Source organism: Elephantulus edwardii, unplaced genomic scaffold (genome assembly GCF_000299155.1).
Source record: "Elephantulus edwardii isolate Elephantulus edwardi_28Jun2011 unplaced genomic scaffold, EleEdw1.0 scaffold00180, whole genome shotgun sequence".
Lineage (NCBI taxonomy): Eukaryota > Metazoa > Chordata > Mammalia > Macroscelidea > Macroscelididae > Elephantulus > Elephantulus edwardii.
In genome coordinates, this window is record NW_006399930.1 from 222077 (window position 1) to 226968 (window position 4892).

A 4892-nucleotide genomic window follows, 5' to 3' on the forward strand; every position below is an offset into this window, starting at 1 on the left:
CCACTCATTCAATCTGGTGGCATAGGCCTTTGGGAATTGTACTATTGCTCCAAATGGCTCATCTCTCTAATGGATTGAATCTCTTAATTGGAGAAGACTTGACAGTCTTCTCACATGTAATTTATAGCCTCAGAAATCCAAATGATGGTCAGCTACGGGTTGACTCTAGATGGATAACAATAAGGGCTAAGTCAATAATGACATTTCAGTGTTAATTTATTATTATAGTAATTGTCCTTACTTACATCAGATGCTAAAATAAATTACATAAGGCTCTTCCAGAGGAACAAAACAAATTATAAGATAGACATAGGTAGATATATAGTGGTTGTTAGGTATCATCAAACTTGTTCAAATTCAAACTAATCTTATGTACAACAGAGAGAAACACTCCTTGATCCTGAGTATCCTCAAAATTGCTTTTGTTCCTGAACCTATTGTCGCAGCCTCTGTTCACTATTTTCCCCTCTTTTTTCTGTACTGATCACTTTTCTAGGCATGCACATGTGTTATTGTTATTGTTAGGTACCATCAAGTTGAGTATGACCCATAGCAACCTTATGAAAACAAATATACTGCTAATATAACTATCCTCTTTCCTCTACTTTTTATAGGTTTTTCAGAGGCATGTTAATTAAGAAGTGGATGTCTAATCCTGCTACCTTATTTATCTTAATCTGGGGGTGCTACTAAAACCTACTCACGATGGGTAACCCTTGTGGCATTTGACACAGCATTGGCATAGCTTTCCGTACCACAGCAACCCCAAATTATCTCCATACAGCAAACAATGTTCCCCCAATCACAACAAACTGATAATTTGGTTTGTAACTCTAACACTAAATCAGTCTTGATAGCAGCCAACTAACTTTTAATCACAAAGGTCCACCTAAGGTTCATAGTTGTTTTAAACAAGAGGCTCCCAGACCACAACTAATTGTTAATTAAATTTTAAAAAAAACCAGACATCTCACACTTGAATATTTATCAAATAAAAAAATCCCAAACAGTCCACATCTGACTGTTAATTAAATTGAAAAACAAAACAAAACCCAAAACCATGGTCTTTGTAATTACTTTCTATTCTACTGAAAGCTAGACAATGACTAGAGATGAAAGAAGGAGAATTTAGGAAGAAGGATGCCTTTGACCTGTGGTGCTGGAGAAGAGTATTGAATATATCATGGACTACTAGGAGAACAAACAAGTTTGTCCTGGAGAGGGTGAAGCCAGGCTGCTCTTTGGAGGCAAAACTTCTGAAGCTTCGTCTGACATAATTTGGACATGTTGTAAGGCGAGACGAGTCCTTGGAGAAGGACATCATTTTTGGGAGGGTGTAGGGACAGCACAGGAAAGGAAGACCTTCTCTGAGATAGATTGATTTAGTGACTAGGGTAATGGAGGGTAAGTGTATTAGAGACAGTAAGATTGGCACAGGATAGAACAAGTTTTAGGGCTATTCTACGTAAGGTCACTATGAGTCACAGGCAACTTGACAGAACATAATAACAACATTATTATTACTAATCAAATAAAAAGGACATACCTTCCAGATTCCAACTGCTTCAAACAAGAGGCTCTCTGGTAGACTCCAACCAACATTTAATCATAACGGCCCACCCATCTGGTCCTAATTTATATAAAACATAGGATAACACTCACTAAAGCAAGAAATCTTTTTGCAGGAATACTACCAACTCAAAATGTCTATACTTACAAATCTGTTTTTCATTGTTGTTGTTGATTGCTATTGAGTCAAGCATTACTTATAGTGTCCCTATGAACAAAAGACCTGAAGCCTATCTATACTGATATTTCTCCAAGTTCATAGAGTTTACAGAGGTATGTGGTTTAGGAAGTGGATGCCACTCCTGCTTTCAAATGTGTCTTAAAACTGGAAGCTCTACCAAACAGTGTCCACCACTGTTTGGCATATGACACCTCAGTGGTACAAGGTTCAACATCACAGCAAATCCAGATTACCTCTCTATAGCAAATTGAGAGAAGAGTGCTGTACAACTTAGAAGACTGTTCCTCCAAAATACTATGAGGCCTGAGGGCTAAAATGCAGACAAGAGGCTCAGTTTAAATATGACGATTCCCCAGGTGGTCTTCACACTAAACAAGAGGCTTACATCAGAGAAAACAACTCAACATTCCACACGACCGACAACCAAGAACAAGAGTGTCCCTTTTACAAAGTTCTGCTGTATGACCCAGTTCTAAAATGGAGATGCGAGGCTCAGCTTTAATATGAGATACTGTTTAGGTGTTGTTGTTGTTGTTTTTGTTGCTGCTATGTGCTGTCGAGTCGTTTGCGACTCATAGCAACCCTTTGTACAACAGCTCTAAACCCTGGGAGGACATTGCCTATTTTTCCCCCCAAGGAACAACTGGTGGATTTGAACCTCTTCTTTTGGATTCTGGAGCACTGGTAGTTTAGTGGTAAGGGACTGCATTGACAATTCAAAGGTATAATGTTTGAATTGACCAGTTGCTTCACAGGAAAAAGATGAGGAATCTCCTCTCACCTAATTTACTTCTGAAAATTTGCTATATGATCAACTACAGTTTGGATTCAACTCAGCCAGTACACAATAGCAACAAGTCTTTAATAGCAACAGCTCCTTAACTACTGTGTCACCAGAGTTCTTTAATTACAAAATATGATGACAATTATGAAAATTAAGCAAAAGAGATACGTTTGATTTTTATTTTGATGTTTCAGTGTGAATATAGTGGAATAGACAGAAGATATGTTGCAGAAATTTTTGTTAGGACTTTAGTAAGATTAAATGTGATTACAAAGAAAAAGGTCACTGCTACATGTGAAGTAGACATTTCTAGATATCTTCAACATAAGATTTACATTCACCAGATAATAATAGTAAATAAAACAGTTATAAACATAAATGAAAACAAAAGAGATATTTTGATGTCTCTGTTACTAGCCCAAATTTTGGGAATTTGGATAAAATAAGATATTCTATGGGAACCATTATGCTGAATGAAATATCTCAGTCACAAAAAGACAAATACAGCATAATGCCACTGTTATAAAAGAGAGCTAACATAGGGTTGTGAGGAGGCTTAGGAAGATGGGATAAATAATGTATACTGCATTGAAACAGAGGAGGGAGAAAACTGTTTAAAAGAGATGTGTTATTAGGTATTATTGTTATGACAGGAGTTCAGAATGAAGGTAGCGTAGTGGAGTGGACTTGGGAGAAGGGATTGAATAACAGTGAAAGAATTTTTTCTTTTACTTCTCAAAAAGAAAAGCGAATTGGGGAGAAGGGTGGGCAGGGAGAAAAGTGCAACAATGAATGAATGGAAACCCAAAGTCTCTGTAAACTTTCATTAAAATCAATTTAAAATTAAAAAAAGAAAGACTACTTTGATTATATCACATTGAGAATGGTATTTGGTAGAATTCTCTCCATGAGATTATCTTCTTCCAGGACACTACCACTTGGGGATTTATTTATGAAGTTTAAGTTATTCATATTGAAGTATGTACTATAGAAGAGGGAATTTTGTTCTTTTTTCCCTGTTATTGTTATTAGTTAGATGTCCTCCTGTCAGCTATAACTCATTGAAGTCCTATGATGAAGAAAATCTTATTCTATCTGGAGTGATTCTCACAATCTTAAACATGCTCAAGTCTATTGTTTCAGGCACTCATCAATTCATTTCATTGAAAAGAATTTCTTGTTGTTTACTCTCCACCTGTCACAGTACGATGTCTTTTCCCATAGACTGGACCCTCCTAAAAATGTGCCCAGAGTTTCTGAGGTGAAGTGTCACCATCCTTACCTCTAAGTAGCACCATGGTTGCAATTCTCCCAAGACAGATTTTATTGTTCTTTTGACAATCTGTAAGGTATTCTTTGCCAATATCACAATTTAAAGACATCAATTATTCCTGTCCTTGATTCATTATTCAAGTTTCTCATGTGTAAGAAATAAAAAAAAAATGTATATAATGGCTTGGGTCAGATGTTTAAATTGGCGAACTCATTTTTTTAGCATTTTAGAGAGGTGCCTGACAACAGATTTGTCAATTACAACATTTTCTTTTTTTAAATTCTTTACTGTTGCTGTCATGAGTGAAGTTAGGTAAAATTAAATCCTCAGCAACTTCAATATTTTCTTCATCTATCATGATGTTGTCTTGTGAGGTTTGTTTGCTTCTTTGTTTTTTATTATGATATTGAGGTATAATATAGAGAAAGCTTTGATCTTCTTCAATAAGTGCTACACATCTTTTTCAGTTGGTGAGATATATAGACATATATAGACAAACATCGAATACAGTTTGGGAAATACATACATTATATATATATATATATATATAAATTCTTATTATTTGTAGAATATATATTAAGTGCCAAGAATTTTGCTGCTGAAGAACTTTTAAAGTTTCATCATATTTAGTGTGCAAAATAACTTGTATGTGATTATCATTGTCATATCACATTATAAATAAGGAACATAAGCCTTACATTAATCTAGTAAATAAGTGTCTGGTAAACATTATATCTAGGGTTTGAAGCTATTCTGTGATTACTTGTTAAAACTTACTGTCTTGAAATAAGATTTTTACCTACATAGCTTCTCTTTATTTGTACTAACAAAAGTATCATGGAATTTGTCTTAATTACATGCATACATCATTTTTGCATATGTATATAACTTTATCAATTGCCCTTGACTTGTTCTTTCCATAGGTATCTCCAAAGCTGTATTCTTTATAAACAAGATGGTCACATATGTTTTTTCTCTTAGAGCCAATAATGGGGTATAATCGAAAGTCTCAAAATTAATATTTAAACATTTAACATTCAATCTATCCAAAATCCAAAATCTCTGTAAATATTAATTAAAATTAA